Here is a 19,817-nt window from a genome sequence, read left to right as displayed (position 1 = left end):
TTACGTGGTCACGCTTCCTTGACCGAGTTACCAAACGAGTAGCGTGTGGTCTGCGAATAACTTTCTAGTTTCGATCACAAACAGAACAGCAGCGAAGAAAAAGAGATCGTTAACACAGGCTTGTTCACTTACATGCCCTTAACTACATCAAGAAAAAAGAGGATGATTGCTTTAGATCCAACCAATGAAATATATTAGAGAATTCAGTGAAAAGAGATCGAAGCAGAGCGTGAGAGCATGGACTGCGATGTTTTGAGTAACTGGAAAAGAGAAAACCGTTTTCCTCATGTTAAGGCATCTGCTCAAGAACTCGTAGGCATCACTGCAACATTAGCTCCACCGGAACGAAATTTCAGCCATGCAGGAGAACTGCAGGGGTCGCCAACTCAAAACGGGTCGCGGGCCACAATTGACATTTCGTAGAGGCCTCGGGTCGCAATCATGCAATATTGAGACAAAATAGCCAACACAGTTGAGCAACCATGCTATTAAAACTTTACGTTAGTACAACGCCGTTCTCGGTAACATGGGCGATTGGCCTGGTTACCCTAAAAGGAGTAATATTCTATTAAGGAAGTAGGCCTACATATAAAACACGAAATATCATGATTGTAAACATCATTTAAATTTTGAACTATGAGCTGCGCACGATACCTGGTCAGACTTTTCAGTGACTAAGGAATCGATATTAGGGATAGGCAGACATGTTACCATATATGAAAGACTATCTCATCCTAAAGATTGATCTTGTAGGAAATCCCTAGGCCGTTTTCTAAACGCCTCGGTCTTGGTATAGTGTCTGGGCCATTGTAGGTCAAGGCAATATGCTCATATCAACTTTCTGTTCATCGATGTTTCCATGGCCGACGTCTTGTCAGTTGGCGAGGAATAGTGTTGTTGGGTACAGGCGAATAGCTTATTTTGAAACAATTACACTAATTTCCTACTGAAATCGATTTCAGATTTCAACAGGGTTGTAATGACTCGAGTCATGACTCGAATCGGGTCAGACTCGAGTCACGATTTTCTGATGACTCGACTTGACTCGAGTCATTTTCTCAAAATACGGAAATGACTCGACTTGGACTCGAGTCATTGCGCATTACTAGAACCAAGTCATATGACTCGAGACTCAGACAGCCAGGACCGACATTTCATTGTAATTTCGAAGAATAATAGAGTAACCACTCTATTGGGATTTCGTCCATTGGTACTGGTACTTGAAAATGCGACCAAAAACTATTAAAAGTGAGGAAAACTAGTATATTATAAATGCGAACCATTCGATATCATCAAACAGAGTTAAAACAGTGGCTTTAACAAGACTCCAACTGGAAACTGAGCAGTCAACACAAGGACTTGGACTCGGACTCGAGTCATTATCCCATGACTCGGACTCGAACCTCTGCTCTATGACTTGAACTCGGACTTGACTCGCTGGCCAATTGAAATGACTCGACTTGACTCGAGTCAAAACTTTAAAAGTGAGATTGACTTGTGACTCGGAGCACTTGGTTACAACCCTGGATTTCAAAATGCTTTACCTCATTCTTCCAAAATCACAAACCAGATCGTCGGTCGCATGTGACTGCATGTTGGGGATCCCTGGTATAGTGCAAAACGATAAAAGCTTGATGTACAGACGTTAACTATTTTCATGCTTGTAGGAATGCACTGTGATTTGATATGAACTGAGCTTGGTTTTTGCTGTATTTATTTTTCATTCACAATTTCATTCAATTTCCAAGTTTTTGCGAATTCAGAAATTCTAATTCTAATTCTAATCTAATTTGGAAAAAAATGTGTAGCTCTAATTCTAATTCTAATCTAATTTTGAAAAAGACTGTGTAGCTCTAATTCTACTTCTAATCTAATTTGGAAAAGTTGCAAATTTTCCAGTTTTCCAAGTCTGGTTCAGAGGAGAAATAGCCGTCACGAAATTGGATATATCTAGGATTTTAGTGGTGATAGACCTTCATACGATGCTTCTGTGAAGAGCACATGCCCATGCAGTGTTACTAGCCTCACTGTATCTGCTAATATCCAAGTAAAAGTCCAATACTTTTCTTCGTACATTCCACCGCAATATCTATATAGGCAAGAGATCTATCACAAAACAACATATCGGTAGTAAAGTTGTAGTAATGGCATGCTTTCGTAGTATGCCCCAGGAAATACATGGATATCACCAATCTCCGTCTATTAAAGGTCAACTGCATCTTAAAAATGACTTTGCCTTATTTCGTACGTTATGTGGTTAGGAATATGAATAAAATAATGAAAATTGAAATTACCTGATAGTTATCAAGTAATTTAAATTATAAATCGAAAAGCTGAAAAACGGATATGAAATCATTCAGCTATGAAATGACGTCATGTGAGTTACACAGCAGAAGTCCTGGTAAGGTAAACAGATAGCTATTCCTGTTGGGATTGATTTTGATACTGGATTTGATCGTGAATATGGAAGGTATGAAGAAGATGCGGCACGGAGGTACATCTTGTGTCGCGTATGGTTGCTCCAATACGCGATATTCGGTACCCAAAGTGTCTTTTCATCGCTGTCCGAACCCTATGGCTGGAGAGGATTATGAAGACTGTGTGAAAGTGATATCCAATCCCTGTCAAGAGATGATAGCTTTCACCCAGCAGAATTATATGGCGAGTCAGAGTGAGTACTTGAACAGTGTAATCATATTTATACCATGTCTTCACCAAGATATTGATTTGCAGGCATTCAGATTCAGAGGAATGTCTGGAGAATAGCAAGACCCAATTTGTGATTGTGGGCAGAAATAAACTGATGAGCATTTCTCAACATTGTCCAATGTGTCAATCAGAGTTGGACGTGCAAGAGTCTGGTTTGGTGCATGGCTGTTCTACAAGAAGAACAGCTGAAAGTTGTGGCATCAAAGCATATCAGAGAAACGCATCCAGAAATAAAACATACATTTGACACCTGGGATCTTCTTGCAAAAGGTGAGACTGGCTATCTATTCTAAACAGTCACTCTTTTCCATTCACGCATGATACAATCCACCAGGTTTCCGCAAGAAGCTGTTGGCACTATCAAATCGAGCTGACTGCAGAATAATTCGGCACTGGATCAAAGCTATTACGAGTCAAGTTTATTTTTGCGCACGCCGTGGTGATGGAGACCCAGATTTGTCATTGGAAATCTGGCAAGCAGTTGCTAATCATATTGTAAATGTTCATCAGCAACCAGCAGTTAAGGTGATTTACGGGTAGTGTAGATGCCGTTACATCCTATAAAGATGAAATTGCCTACTTGACTGTATCAAAAAGAAACAAACTGCTCCATTCAGCATATATACATGATACATATAGGCCTAAATTTAAGTTGAATGAATAGCATCTTTGATTGTGTTGTTTACCATTATGACAATCCATTTTCAGATTCATTGGCATGTGAAAGGATTTTCGATGTTCTCTACTCCACGTGAATGGAAAATGACATACGTTATCTATCACCGAATGGAAACACTGCTGGAAGTGAACCATTCAATGCCCTCCTCAATCATTTCTGCCCAAAGTTATATCACTACAACCATAACAGTCAAAAAGTGAGGTAGGTACCTTGCAGTGTCTCGGCTATTCAAAACAACCTATATCAGATTTTGGCATAATTACTAGCCTCATCAATTTTGCATTTTTTGTAGGATGCAGTTGGCAATTCTGCATTTCAATGAAAATTGCTCGAAAATTCGGAAAATGTCGAAAGAAGGAGCACCGCGGTACTGTGTCAAATACCCGAAGTACAAAAATGGGAATGTACGGTTCACAAGATACTTTTAAATTCAACATTTGGTAACTGCCGTTGATCTGACTGCATCATAAGATTTCGTCATATTGTTCTGGATTACTGCAATGAGCTTGTCGACAAGCTCTCATCAGAACTGGACCAGAAACTGTTGAGTTCAGCAATTGTGCTGAGACCGTTCCACCTCCTCTGACTAGCAGCATAATCAAAATTAGCAGAGAGGAAGCTATTGCCTGACATAAAACCCGATATGCTTTTCTGCCTGACACAGTAGTTATTTTGGTTGATTAATTGTATGCGTTTATTATTTGTAATACAACTGTACATTCACAATGTGGCGTTACTGAACTGGAATCCTTTGTAAGAATTTGACGTAAATTTTGTTCGGACAGCAGTAACAACGGATGCAGGCAGGATTTTCCGCTGGTTTTTGCGACAGAATTCCCATACCCAGCGAACACAATTTCTGTAGGCAGTATGTTTCAACTTCCTGAAAAGTGAAAATAAGTGTATTAGTGCGAGATAAGTATTTGGCAACCGAATCAGAGACTCATCCGATTCATGCATCGAACTCGATGTTATTATTCTGTGGCCATATTCCTGTTGATATCCATAGTAGGACATCTCCAATACGTCAACGTCCAGACACACTGAATTGAATCCTGGCAATTCTGTGATACACTTTTGTTCTGTCAGTAACTCTCGGAACCTCCTTACAGCACAAACTTATCAAGATACATGACTGAAACGAGCTATTACACTACAGACTACATATACAACTACATTTCATGTAGTCTCGACGAGTGGCTTGCGCTGAGCAAGCTAGGCTGATGACCCATCACCATCATATGAAGCTGCAACTGCAAGGGGTTCCACTGACGTGGGATCGATCGCATCAACACCTGAACCAATCCCGCATTTGAACGGTAATTTTGAAAGTACGTGCAAAAATGATATTTACATTCGACATCCGAGACTCGGGCTCAGTTTCAATATCACTTGGCAAATCCGTTACAATGGAAACCTCGGCTATAACTAACTAGAATAAAAACAGCGAGAACACAAACAGCCGCTGGGACCGGTGTTGATAAAATATGTGTCACTCACTTGACGTCACAATGCACATTCTGCTTTTTCTGTAAACATGCCAATATTGGAACTTTCAGTCAAAATTACGGCAATTTCCGATTGAGTTGAAACACGGAAAGTCTGTAATTTCGTTATGAAAAAAAATTCTGAACATGATTCCGCAAAGTTGTCATGAAGATGCAGTTGACCTTTAAAGCTTAAATAACCGATATAGTGTCTATATAGAAATTTATGTGTAAGCGTTTGAAACCCCTAAATGGAGTTAACCTGATATACATGTTTAATACGTTAAAGTTTTCGCTGTAATTACTTGAGTATATTAATGCGACTCCATTCGTACTCTGCAGTTTAAAATATGGCCCCGACACACAGGCAAAAAGCGTTGGAACCACTGTTCCACACGTTGAACATTTTTTGAAATAACATAAACTTTTGAATCTAAAATTCCTATCTCTCTACATTGCGGTGGGATATGAACAAGATCACAATGATAAATTTGGTGTGGTCGTACACGTTTTGGATTCCCGGTATTTTTGCTAGAAATATCCAACTATTTTGTTTTTTAATAATATACATTTGTTGTCCCACAATGATAATTGCTTGCTTCCGTAATTGCACTGGGATTTTTAGAGACGCCCCCTTTATGATAGTAAAAAATGTCGCGCCCTCATTCATATGCTTGAAGTCATTTCGCTCTAATTTGTCTTAATAAAAAATGTACTCATCCATTTGTTGAAGTCTGCCAGGTGCCGTGCATTCAATCACTTTTGCAACTTAACTACATTTCGAAAGTAAGCTCGGAAACGGCCACGCCCGTTTGTACACTGTAAAAAATAAAAACCTCGATTTACCGCGAAATGTTTGGAAGCACGGTAGCCAGACATTTCCTGGTAATCTAACATTACCGTTAGTCAATGTAAATTTAACTTACACTCGTCCGGTAATCTCACTTTACACGCCAGACTGTAATGTTACAGTCACCTCCGGTATATCTAATCTACATGTTCTCCTGTACATTTGCGATCGAGACTGTCATTTTACCGCCTACCTTACCTACCTACATGCTGTCCCTGTAAATCAGGATTACATACCAGCTTGTAAATTCACGTACATCCATACCTATCGCAAAGCAACCCGATGCAAAAATATCGCAACATTTTCTTCACATCCCCAAAACGACATTGGAACAAACTGTATATTCATTCATGATATCACGATGAAGTGGTTATCGATGGAAAAATATTGCTGCTGGAGGTCTAATTCTTCTTTAGAAGACATGCAGTAACACGAGTGGTCTCAAGAAAACGTGAATTAATTCCACCACCGGCCAAACTTCCAATTGTTTCTTTTTCTCGTTCTCATTCCTTCTGTGTAAGTAGTATCTTGCAGTTCCACTAAAAAGAATTCATGCGTAAGTCGCTATATAAAGCAAAGTTCCTAACCTGGACAGTGGACATGACATTATAAAGACTAAGACAAATGGGCTAACAAAAATATAACATGTTTTGAAGTACCGGTACTGGCACATTGTGTGATGACGGCTCCGCCTTTTACATGACATAGCAGAGATTCATGACTTTATCTCTGTATTGAAGCAAAAGGTTCCTAATTTAACATAACATAACATAACATGGTTGGGTTATATTTTTATCTGAACAAGTCACACACAATGTACAATGCGATAAGACACAATGCGATTTCATGAACAGATAGGAGGATGTAGAACGACACGCATCAGTGGCGATCCTTAAGGTGGCTTGTGTGGCAAACAAATCCAGCAGTGGATGAAAACATATCGGCACTTCTTCGTTATTCCCCACACATCGAAAAAATGATCCCCATGACACCAATAAATGCTTACCATGAACAATAACAAAAAAATTTATAAACGTCAAAATGAATTGTATTTCGCGTTGGGGTGGGGTAGACGGATATTAGGGATGGGGGAGGGGGATATTAGGGTGGGTTAGGATATCCTAAGATTAGGGTCGGGAGATATTAGGGATGGGGAGGGGGATATTAGGGTAGGGTAGGTTAGGGTTAAGATATCCTAAGATTAGGCTCGGGGATATTAGGGATGACGGAGAGGGATATTAGGGTAGGGTAGGTTAGGGTTAAGACATCCTAAGATTAGGGATGGGGGAGAGAGATATTAGCGTGGGTTAGGGTCAAGGTTGGGGTTAGGATATACTAAGATTAGGGTCGGGAGATATTAGGGATGGGGGCCGGGGGATATTAGGGTGGGTTAGGTTAGGATATCCTAGGATTAGGGTTGGGGATATTAGGGTTAGGTTAGGATATCCTAAGATAAGGGTTGGGGATATTAGGGATGGGGGATATAACTCGTATAAGGGTGGGTTAGGGTCAAGGATGGGGTTAAGATATCCTAAGATTAGGGTTGGGGGTGAAGATGACAATATTCCCAACCATAATCTTGGGATATGCTGACCCCAAATTTAACCCTAATCTTGGGATATCCTACCTCAACCTTGACCCTAACCTACCCTAGCACCCGCGTCCCGCAACCCTAATCTTAGGATATCCTAACCCACCCTAATAACCCCTTCCCCAACCCTAATCTTAGGATATCCCAACCTTGACCCTAACCCCCCCTTATACGAGTTATACCCCCTTCCCACGACCCTAATATTCCCCTAGCCCTAATCCCAACGCGAAAAACAATTTATTTTGACGTTTATAAATTTTCACATGTTCATGGGAATCATTTATTAGTTTCATGGTGATCACTTCTGGATGTGTGGGTAATAACGAAGAAGTGCCAACATATCTATGCTATGGCCCGAAAATGACATTACCAAGCCAACAGTTTCAACTCCTCCGCAGCGGAGTATGTGGTCACTATATAAGTCGACAAATATCCCAAAATAGAACAGAGAATGCGGCGAATGAAATATATTAATCATGAAATCTAAGTCATCGAGGGCTGGTGTGCAGAGTCAGATATTCACGGTAACAAATACTATGTAGTACTGTATTACCTTTTTAGATGCGTATTCCATTCAGCATTCCTAGGAATCTTCAACGATCGCGTCCACTTTCTTCAAGCACAACAAGCTTGGCTCCACCCTTTGCTCAAATCTCACTAATGGCCACTGGCCAGACGACACTCGAACGATTTCGAAATAAATGGTATTCATCCGCTGACACATGACACCAATAATATTTACTGGCCACGTTATAATGTTTGATCAGGGTCGTTTTTTCCATACAGAAACATTTAGCATTGCACATAGTCCCTTTTTTCATCTAATTTCGTATAAATTGATATATATTCTATGTGTTGTTCACTACTTACTGTACTTACCTAACCAGACGCTGCTTGTGATGTCACAGTTGTGCGTTGGTTGTTTACTACGAATCTCAGAAAAAGCAGTCACCTAATGTAACCTATTACAGGTCGCCTTGTCCGCCATTAGCAAATGGTCAGCTGAGCATGCGGTGCTGATATTTCTAGTTTCCCCGAGCAATATTATACATTTTGAACTAATTTTCTAACTTATCAGCCTTATCCGTGACAACGAATGTAACCAGCGAGACTGGCCGTAGTGGCCGTACAGCCATTGCCTTATAATATAATATGGCTACGGTATACCACATTAGCTACGATTGTCAGTTATTTCTTGTACCCTACTAAGCTTAAATTGATACTAGGGCCAACAATTTCGGTGTGACAGACCCCAGTCTCGCAAACGAGGTTCAATCAGGTCAAATCACCTCTAGAATGATATATCAGTAACATTCAGTTCTACGTATACACTGGCTGCAGCGATTTTGATGCTAATCAATTTTGCCAATAGCCCGGTAAACTGCAGTAACGGGTAACTGTCAGTAATTTTGCGAAGAAATTCTGGTAACTTACTTTACAGCTATATTAAGGTAATATTACATATCAAAATGTAAAATGTCAAGCTACGCGCAGTAATTGGCTGCGACCGGTAATTCGTGGTAAAATTTACAGAGATTTCCCAGTAAATCTACCATATTTTTTACAGTGTATATATAGTCAAGACACTGGTTATGAATATGGCAGTAACCGAGCACCTTTTTCCAGGTACACTTATTCAGAACCGATTGCAATTAACTGCATGTCATGTAGGTTTCCCACCATTCTCAAACTACGGGACAATGAATTTGTTTATTGCATAATAAATTCAGAGAATATCGCAACACTTGGCAGAATTACGCTGACAGCTCTAACAGGAAAACATCGCATGAGATATAAAAAGCAATGCCGAGAGCCATAATTACTATGGAAGAGAGCTTTATATTCATCCAGTGGTATCTTAAGCTGGAGAAAATGTCGCTATCTGTTTGTCAGTAAGTTAGTGGGACGTGCAAAATCAATGGAATTTTCCATGGAATATACATTCACCGAGTAGCTGGAGTTTTCAAAGTTTCTGCAGTAGACAGACTAATATCTGCGATCATTGAAAGGAATAAAATATGCATAGGCTTACATATATTTTTAATGCTCATGCAAAATATGACGTCGGGTTTTCTTCACCATAGATTAACAGGATTCATCCATGAGCAATGAAGGGATTACTACATTTGACAGTGTTCATGTTGGTGATGCATGTTATGGATGAAGCGTTCTCTATGAAGCATGATCATTTAGGTAATAGGGAGGTACTATATTTCCAACGCTCTCCATTTGATGATTGCATTTTGCCAGAATAGATAATTGTAGTATTCTACTCAACTCTTAGACTAATTGGATCGAATTGCCGGAAATTTAATTCTAATCTCATTTTTAAAATATTTCTATGGTCTAATTCAGGGGAGGGCAACTTCTCCAGTCGGCGGGCCGGATATAGGAAAATGAAGTACTTGGCGGGCCGTATTGCTGAATCGATACAAAATTCGCCCATTTATCCACATATACAAGGACTAAATCCTATTTAATGAATGTATTTTAACGACCGCAATGTCACTTCGAAGCCATTTCTCGCCGATAATGACGAAGACAATGTGGATTTGAGAATAGCATTGTCATACGGGCGCCGCCATGTCCGCTTTTAGCTGATCAATAAACACACGTTGCAATCCTTAATTAAGATTTCAAGGCGTTCCATAACCCCGGTGCCCCTAATTTACCAAGATATCAATTCATTAGGGTTGAGTAATTGACGAGATAGCGTCGTTGTTCAACTGTGTGGCCTGATTAATCTCGATATTGAATTCATGCGGTCCGCACCTCTACGAAATTTGAAAAGTGGCCCGCAACCCGTTTTGAGTTGGCGACCCCTTGTATAAGCGATATCTTACTAGGGTAACCATAAGTCCTCTTTTACGAGGATTTCTCCTCTTTTTTGACTTTTTTGAAAGTGTGCTCGGAGGACGCCCAAATGTCGTCTTTTTGTTTGGAGATTTTGTCCTCTTTTTTGAGAATTTTGGTGAAATATTTGGCGAAATCGACTGAGATACAGTAAATTAGCACTGAAGTAACGCTCCAGCGGCTATTTCGGAAGACGAGTCTGAAAATTTTTAAAAAGTGTCTTCTTTCCAGATTTCAAAAATATGGTAACCCTACGTCTTACAAAAGCCTAGGAATGTGCCGTGCTAAAAATCGGCGGTTACGGAATGAACAATAAGAAGTATCAGCCTGGTGTAAATTACCATTGTAGCCAGGGCCGTAACAGCACTTCGTCAGGCCTCCCCAAAACTTTGGTCTTGAACCCCCCATAGGGTTATAGACCGAACTTCTGGGGACTTCGCCACCCAGACCCCCCTCCGGCGATAGCCTGTTTCCCGCTATTTATCATACTCGCTGGGAGTTTGTTTAGTGAATCAGCTTTTGTCGCCTAAGCGCGCCGAGCGCGGGAAATTTCTAGAATTCATGACTAAATCGGTCAATATGATCGGGAATTGCATATATATTGTTATCAATTTTTATCTACTCTCTGCTCACGTAATCAGATTTGCCGGTAGAGCTGAGTGAGGTGTGTTTGAAAAGGTAGGACCACTCAATAATAATTAAACATCTTCGGGCGTATATACCCGTTGGCAGGAACGAAACAGCACCTCATCAGGCCCAAAAAAACGTGGGTCTTGTGCTCCAATAGGGTGATGAAACGACCCCTCCATCACGTTGTTCGCGTTTGTCACGAAATCATCTGTACTGTATTGTGAGCCAGCGCGAGGCGCGAAAATTTTGGATAATTTATGATAAAATCGGTCAATCAGATCGGCGATTGCATATATATTATGCTATCAATTTATTGTCCTCTCTATACTCACGTATAATTAGATATACCGGTAGAGCTGAGTGAAGTGTCTTGAAAACGGGAGGGCTCGTAAATAATAATTAAACATCTTAGGGCGGGCGGACCCGTCGATATGACTTCGTTACATAATGTTATTTCGTGACTTCCAGTCTGCTATATCAAAAAATGTAGAATCGCCCAAACGTAAGCTTCTAAACTAAGAGACGCACACGATTTCAAATTGGTATTTCTTCACAGGTATAAAATTTTTCCCAGCTGGATTGCATTTGTCTTGTGAGGTTCAGATTGCAAAGGCAGGAACATTCGGCGCCAGTCATTTAGGCGCCTATGGACAATTAAACCTTTATGTATTTTGTATATATAACGAAGTCTTCGGTCAGCATAAGGTCATAGACCTTTTCGGCCAAGGTTTTCTCGCTGCCGATCGTTCCAGCACATTTCTTGGAGTTGCATGTTATATGGCCTAAAACTTGATGCTATGTCTTGGTGGGTCGTGGCGCGGTAAGGGCGCGATACCCAATAATAAAGATGAATGGCTACTTGAATTCGCGTTGAGCGCGAAATTTTTTTTAAAAAATTGCATAAATTTTCAAAGAATACTCTATGATTTATGCTAATTCACGAAATAATTTTGGGCCCCCTTCGAGCTCGGCCCCCCCCCCTAATTCGGGGGTTTGGGGTGCGGCAGTTACGGTGCTGATTGTAGCCGACAAACACCATGATTACCACAAACGACATTAGGGTTGAGTAGCCTACATCGTAGATGCCGATAATGCAAGTCTTCTTGCTTCGACGAACTTACGCGTAAGCTCCACTCTTTGGCCGCTGCGCATACACGTATATAATAACATATACAGTCACTAAAATTTGACTTAGTAAGCAAGTAGTGGGTAATCTCGGCAGACTGGGGCCGCGGGCCACATTACCATGTAAGACGGAAAACTCTCCGCGGGCCGGACAAATTCCCTTCGCGGGCCGAATCCGGCCCGCGGGCCGTATCGCCAATCAAATAATAATCAACAACAACAACAACAACTAATTGTTTTCGTGAGGACAAAATGGTTTGTGAAAATCTTAAGATCCTGCAAAATCGACTATTTGATTACGTCGGGTGGGTTGCAAGTTGTTGTTGTTGTTGTTGTTGTTGTGGTTAGTATGGTACATATGGTGTTCGGCTACTACGGCTTTTTACACCAGGTCTTCAGAGTCGGACAAATCCATTAGCGTCACAACTGTCTGCCGGTGAGGATAGCGAATTTAGCCACTGGAAGTAAAATCCGTGGATCTGATAACAGTTTTGTGAGCTGAAACGGTATGCCTGGATTCGCCGCTCTCGTCTTCAATAGATCGCGGTGGGTCGAATAGCGTTCGCAATCAATTACAAAGTGTTCGACCGTCTCGTCGATATCGCACGTGTCGCATAAACCCGTCTCGTGACATTCGATTCTGCGAAGGTGCCAATGGAGTCTACAGTGGCCCGTTTGCCATATTATCAGAATTGATTAGATTGTTCGTGAGGGTATGCTGCAGCTTGGCATGATTGTTTGCGAAGCGAACATCTCGCGATATTGCGTATATTCATATGATTCCCTGAATTCAGCATTCCATCTTTCCTCACAGTGTTTGGCGATTTGCAATCATACTTCCTTGATTGACAGCGAGATTTGTTCTACCTCAGAAGCTGGGGTTTGGCCCGCTGCACTTCTGGCTAGCTGATCAGCCTGCTCGTTTTGACCCACTCCAGTAAATACGGATACTTGTTGTGGGAGGGCGACATTAATGAGTAGGCCTACTTATTACTCCCGACAAAAAATCCTGTGCCAGATCCTTGGTCGTTTTTAGAGCCGTCACTGTAGATCCTTGTGTGGTTCCCATATTTTTAATTAATGTACTGGTTAAGTTAGTTCAATAGCAACAGGGTGGCGTAGATTGACAATTTTCAAATACAAACTGTCGTCCACACATATATTAATATCATCCCACGGGGGATTAGGTCGGGATTGTATGAAGGGATTGGTTGCAAGTGATTAGAACATCGGGTATAATATCTCAGTGATTGATTCAAGTATCCGGTGGTCGTGATTATAAAGTTGAAAGTAGTTACAACATCGGGTGATGTTTAATTCATTGACTATATGGTGTGTAGCCACACACTGAAATATCGCGACGCCAAGGTGATAGTATTTACGAAAATCGAATTTTGACAAAGGATAAACCAGATCGCTAATAGAGTTTAATGTTTAATTCCTTGTTTCAAATCAATATGCGAATAATCTCGAAATTTGACTGGGTGAAAGTTGGTAGCCATGCTTGTCAATCCTACCTCAATTCACACTACGAAAAAGTCAGAATATTACATTTGGCGTTGTCTCAATTTGAATTCATCCCGACGCCGTACTAGAACATTCTTTATAAAAAGGACTCGAGGATTTTCAACTCAAGGCCACCAACCTTGTTTGTCTTCTTCCACCACACCCGGTGGGCACACGTTCCAATAGCTTGCCATAGAGTCCGGATCTTACGAGTGAAACACTGCTGAAGAAGTGTGAAAATGCTGCTAATAACTATCTCGTTTCGATAAAAAATTCTGATTTTTTATAGCAAATACTCCGAGTGTATAATCCCTGAACTTGGATAACTGCAGAAATTGCTACTATCGACCCAAATTCCACATCAATAGTGCGATGTTTTATTCAAGAATAGCCATATTGTTGATTTTTGTCACTAACCTACAATTAATATTCGCAAAACACAAATGGCGGTTGCATGATAACTGAGCTATATTTCAACAAAAACTAGTAGGATCACCGGGGGTCCTCGAGAGAAAACAATTTGCCAAAGATGCTATTTATTCAAAAAGTAAGTTTAATGATAATTTTTAATAATACCGTAAACAGAAAATTAAAGTAGCATGTTTTATTTGCGAATCAAGTACGTAAAGATTGAGTTCTAAATCTGGGATCCGTTCAATTCTAATTATTTACTGTGTGCCTGTCGTATACAGTCACAGAAAATTCGTCGAGCTCAAGAACTATATTATCCTAGGTTGGACTCGTCGTGTAATTGATGATGATAGCGAACATACGGCTACTCGATGTTTGGGTGACTGATCCACGGCGTAAGTCCACAAGAATAAACTTCGCGCCTCGGCGCCATGATACACTGTAAATTTTTTCATGACGTTGCAAGCAGAAAAGACAGCACTTTTTTCGTTAAAAAATATCTCACATAAAATGTCCTAGATGCTGTCGATTGTGTTTTTTATTAAGGTGCTTCCGATCTAGGCGCTGCCTCGCTGCGAATGGCTATCGAATACTAAATAATCTGGCGTACATGTCGAGCTCCATTCTGTCCTAGAAATGATACAAAATCCACCTGGTGTCTACTCGACGACAAAAAAAATTTTTGAATCCCCCATTATAAGGAACATTTTATTATAAACGGAAACATCAACATGCATGCTAAGGAATATGACTTGCAGCAAAAATCTGAGCCGGATACCTTGCCGGATTTTCTAATTTTTCAATATGGTAACGGCAGTCCTATTCTCATCGAAATAAACCACATGCGAAGTCCAAGTAAACAAAATTACTTTAACTAATTACATAATTTGTACCATGTAACGTACTAGTAAAGTATACTACGCGATAAACGAATAGTGGGAAACTTATGCTCATAAAATCTTCTGCCGGAACAGACTGTTCAAATCTGAGAATAATATCAGCCAAATTTGTGGACACATATTGAGCACTCTACTCAAACGAATCAGTGACAAACCCGTGCTGAGGAAAAGTCATCTGCCGGAGCAGACTGTTGAAATCTGAGAAAGAAATCGGCCAATTTGGTGGATACATATTGAGCATTTTTGTCGCCTATTACGACATGTTGGACGAAAGACAAAATCTGAAAATCTTTCGGATACGATAGGTTCCAAGCATAAAAGCAAGCCATGATATCAATCAACATTTCAAAGCCCGTACGGAACGAATTTGTGTGGTCATCTGCCAGAATCCAGCCCTGGATCTTGCCATTCTCGTGCTTTGTGACAACCAAATGTGGAGGTTGGGATCTTTTGCTGCGGATTTGAATATCTTGAGCATGAAGTGGAAGCATTTTTCAATAATTCAAACAATGCATATGACTGTCAACAACAGGGGTCCCCAACTCAAACGTGTAGCGTTCTCGAGGTCGCAAATAGCCCCATGGATTATCTCCAAAAACAGAGTCAATTTGAAAAAACTAAGGTCATATTCGGAGTCACTGCCCTTCAGAAACCCGAAACCCACTCTTGCTCTGTCTGTGTCTGTCTCTTACTTTGTGTTGACCAGTGTAATTGGCGGCGATAGTAAACATACCGCTACTCGATTTTTGGATGACTGATCCACGGCGTAAGTCCACAAGAATAGACTTCCCGCCTCGGCGTTATGATATAGTACATTGAACTCTGTTGCATTCATATTAAAACGACTTGTGTTTTCGGTATGCGACTGAAAAAGGTGTCGATATTGATTCAATTGTTGCTCGTTGGATATGACTTGAGATCAACAGATTGCACATTAGTAGTTATTATGATCTGTCGTGAGCGGCTATGGGGTTCTTATGGGTGCGGCGGTGACTCGTATTGAAAACCCGGGGTGGTGACTCGTACTTTCAGACCCCCCCTCTCGGCCGTGATTCATAATGGGTTCTTATGGACGCGGTCGTGATTCGTACTTTCGGGTATAGACTGCGGCGGTGACTCGTATTGAAAACTCGTACTGGTGATTCGTACTTCCAGACCCCTCATGTGGTGGTGAATCGTATTGAAATACTCGTGTTGGTGAGTCGTAATTTCAGGTATAGGCTGCGTTGGTGAGTCGTATTTTCGGGTATAGACTGCGGCGGCGCGGTGCTGAATATGTATCAAGTAAATATTCACGTGATTGATTCTTAGTTAATGTGTATATTACAAATTAATATATATGACCAATTTGAAGTAATCCCAACGTTTACGGTGAGTGCGACTTCGATATATCGTTATTCTTATGGATGCGGCGATGATTCGTACTTTCGGTTATAGACTGTGGGTGGTATGTCGTACTTTCAGCAAAAAGGGTTTGAAATAGTTTGCTAAATCTAGGAATCAGTCGCGTGGTGATGTTTTGGTAATTAGTTTACCACAGAGCCGGCGTAGACGGTGATTCGAATACCAACAATAGCCGCGTTCACATACTAACACTCCAAAAAGGTGTGAAATATTTGTAAAATCCTACGACCGCTCACAAGATAAAACATCAGAATAGCCATCTCTCGTGGTTTGATGTTACAAAGGTAGGAATGACGCACAAGTAATATTTTGGTAATTAGTTTGTCACAAGGCCGGCGTAGACGGCGCTTCCAATACCAACAATAGCCGCGTTCGCAAACTAACACTTCAAAAAGGTGTGAAATAGGTTGCAAATCCCGCGCTCGCTGACAAGATAACACCTCAGACAGACACTTGCGATTTTCTGTTACATACATACCGATCGTTCACAATGTAATATTTTGGTAATCAGTATGTCACAGAACTGGATTTCGCCGGTAAGATTTAATAAGTAACGAATAACCGAACCGTCGCAGATGGTGATTCGAATACCGACAAATTCTCACTTATTTCTGATCCAACCCTAATCCTTTGCGAAGTTGGCGCTTCTTCAAAATGGCGTGAAATAATTGTAAAACCCTACGTCGCTGACAGGATAATGCATCAGACATAGCGATCTAGTTATAGCACGGGTCGGAATCCATTCGCGAGATGTTCTATACGTAAATTGAGGTAATGCGAAACGAAATATTTTGACTTGGTGTAGTGTGAATTGAAATAGGATTGACAAACATGACTACCATCTTTCCAAGTACCATTTCGATATTATACGCAAATTGATTTGAAACAAGTAATGAAAAACATTACAACTCGATTCACGACCCAGCTTTCCGTTTGTCAAAGAGACATTTTAACATATTACCATACTCAAAAGAATTATTCATAACATTAACCGGTGTTAAAAATATAGTTTTCACTTACTTGATTATATCACTACAACTCGCAAACTTGAATTAATTCATCCTGGTTGTATTCATATGACCGATAATTTTTATTCAACTGTAAAGGTCGTTACTATTCTGTAAGACAAAGTATTTACTAATCAGTACATATACGACTTGACATAAACCTATTACATTTTGAGTATACGAGATTTGAATGTCTGAACAATAACTGAGAATTAAATTATCACAAGTGAATCCGTATATTACAGCGTAAAAGATATTGGAATGTCAGCAACTCTTTACGGTCATAGTTATAACAACATTAACTAATTTACCCGGCCAACACGTCATGATCATTCCTGAAATCAACACAAACGCGGCCACTGACTTGAGTTAACCACAAAACGGCATCAAGTTTTTAATCCACTTGTAACTGACAGATTATTCGAATGCATCGATGGAGAATATTATTGAACTCGTCGATATTGTTACTTCAACAAATTATCGCTTACGCCGACTGCGAAAATTAATATCGAATGGTAATACTTGATCACATATTTGTTGAACACAGACATGACGAAAAACATTACCGAGATTTTATAAACTAGTCATATTACTTTTCACATCTATCAATATCAGAATGCAAGTCAGGAAACTTTTTGTTAAATGTAACATAGCACTTTTGGGAATCGGATTCGTTAGAGTCATACAAATTGTATTAAGCCCAACACCAAAACAAAAGGACTTTTAAGTTCATTGAAATCAAATCATTCGTCTTCGACTTGGGCTTTATTAGATTGCACGCAACATTCCGTTACGAATGAGCTGTAACCAAAGTTAAGAAATCTTTGTGTCCACAGATATGGAAGATGAATATAGCTAACACAATCACGAATCGACGTTTCAGAGTATTTCACGGTTGTAATAAACTTGTTAGTGTCGCCTATCTAAAAGTATGCATGCGTACGATTTCCATACCGACTGTTGCGATGTTTTGGATTCGCTTACAATGACCAAGAGTGAGGATTTAACATCAATGTCGTTACTGGCGGTATTCACAACAGAGAATCGAAACATTACACAGTGTGAAAATATATCTTTGATATCAAAGCCCTACCCCAAGTACACGATTAATACTCAACTCCGTTCACGCTTTCTATAGAACGCGCTAAATGTAAAATATCACGAGGTTGCACTCTAAGACTTTGATCATTACAAAAGTAAATTGGAATATGTTTGCCAGGTGCATTCAATTCAGCTAGAAATGTCTAGTGCACAACAATCGTAATATCAAGGAAGTACTTGCCACACTGTAACTCACTAAACGTGTTTTGCAATGTTGTTCATTTGTAGTATTGATTGAAATTGTTTTTTTAACCCTCAAATAATAATTCCCGACATGAAACCAAGCCGCTGAAAGTCGTTACCAGCACAAAGAAACAATTTGTACGATGTTTGCCAAATGTATCCTATAGTTAGGTGTACTAGAATTATTTGTGTAACTGTAACACATACACCGACAATGCAATCGAACATTTTTCCGTTGTCATTCGCTTAAGTAAATGTCATCACAATACTCTGTCACTAAAAGACGTTACTTGTATGTGATTGAATTCCTAGCAACTCACTAAACCGAACTCCAAAGAAATTTTGCTCACTCGACGGATATGAAACAGCGTCGCTTAATCGGTCTATATCGTTTTTCTAAAGGCAAATCATATCCATCCAATAGAAAACAATTTTTACTAGCTTGGTAATGAAACCGAGGAGTGAGTCTTCATTCAATATTTTGTATGTGTCAAACACTTTGCAATAAACACACTGGCGTGGTCGAGCTTTACATCATCAGACTGTAATCTGTAAATCAAGCTTACATCCGATTTGTAACTGTATTGTTTACCTAATCGAGTTGTATGCACAGTTTGATATTTTTGTCATTTGGTGATTGTTGAACATACCACTTCGATATACTACGTTGATCATAATTTCCATCATCGTGATAAGCGAAGTACATTTGTTTCGAATTCATAACAACCGACTTTTCTATGACATGATAAATTATTGACAAGTTCTGCTTAGAAGATTGGTTGCATATCACGAAAAATAATATACCACTCATATAATACTGTTACTCCATTCATCAGTATTTTTTTTCCGTTGTCGATTTTCAAACGAGTAAAATTTATTACTTGAGTTGTTCTGCTTACTATATTTAAATGTAAACTCACCCGTCTTTCAAAACCACAACAAACAATGATAAAAAAGTATGCAATCAAACACAACAAGTTTTACTTTTGTAGGACACTAATTATTATTCCACGCATCTCATTTCATACCAAGTGTATATGAAAGATATTCATACCACACGAAAATATTCGATATATTCTCATGCTACGAACATACGCAATGATTAGTGACACTTTCAAACTGTTTCGATGTCACAAGAACTTTATTGTCTGAACGGTTGTTCATGTATCTTAATATTCAAATAGTTCAACACAGAACTAGTACTAACAGAAACATCAGAGTTGTTTATACAAAAGTTTGTATGTGTGCAGTATGCGAATACCATGTGTAAGTCCAGCACAATTGCAGTATCAATCCTAGTTTAGTTAACACAAATTTATGACAACGGAGCCGCGTATACTTTCGTGAAAGAAAAGCATACTCACTTCCTGAGGGTTCTGTCA

The 19,817-nt window shown here is 39.8% G+C and overlaps 3 long non-coding RNA genes across 3 annotated transcripts; 1 reads left to right on the top strand and 2 right to left on the bottom strand.

The window, feature by feature from the left end:
- Nucleotides 1-2,437: 2,437 nt before the first annotated feature.
- LOC145434606 (uncharacterized) lies at nucleotides 2,438-4,882 on the bottom strand. The gene is made up of 3 exons (XR_013913490.1): nucleotides 4,743-4,882; nucleotides 3,034-4,683; nucleotides 2,438-2,966 (listed from the first exon to the last, which is right to left on the bottom strand). It is a non-coding gene; the product is annotated as an uncharacterized LOC145434606 (long non-coding RNA).
- LOC145434605 (uncharacterized) lies at nucleotides 2,464-4,114 on the top strand. The gene is made up of 3 exons (XR_013913489.1): nucleotides 2,464-2,671; nucleotides 2,734-3,589; nucleotides 3,681-4,114. It is a non-coding gene; the product is annotated as an uncharacterized LOC145434605 (long non-coding RNA).
- A 1,134-nt stretch (nucleotides 4,883-6,016) lies between the features above and the next one.
- On the bottom strand, nucleotides 6,017-9,005 carry LOC145434604 (uncharacterized). The gene is made up of 2 exons (XR_013913488.1): nucleotides 7,870-9,005; nucleotides 6,017-6,264 (listed from the first exon to the last, which is right to left on the bottom strand). It is a non-coding gene; the product is annotated as an uncharacterized LOC145434604 (long non-coding RNA).
- Nucleotides 9,006-19,817: the final 10,812 nt, after the last annotated feature.

This window comes from Botryllus schlosseri, chromosome 2 (genome assembly GCF_051294905.1).
Source record: "Botryllus schlosseri isolate E-star chromosome 2, Bs_hap1, whole genome shotgun sequence".
Taxonomy (NCBI): Eukaryota; Metazoa; Chordata; class Ascidiacea; order Stolidobranchia; family Styelidae; genus Botryllus; species Botryllus schlosseri.
The sequence above is the reverse complement of the archived record's forward strand: the minus strand, read 5'-3'. Positions and strand labels throughout refer to the sequence as shown.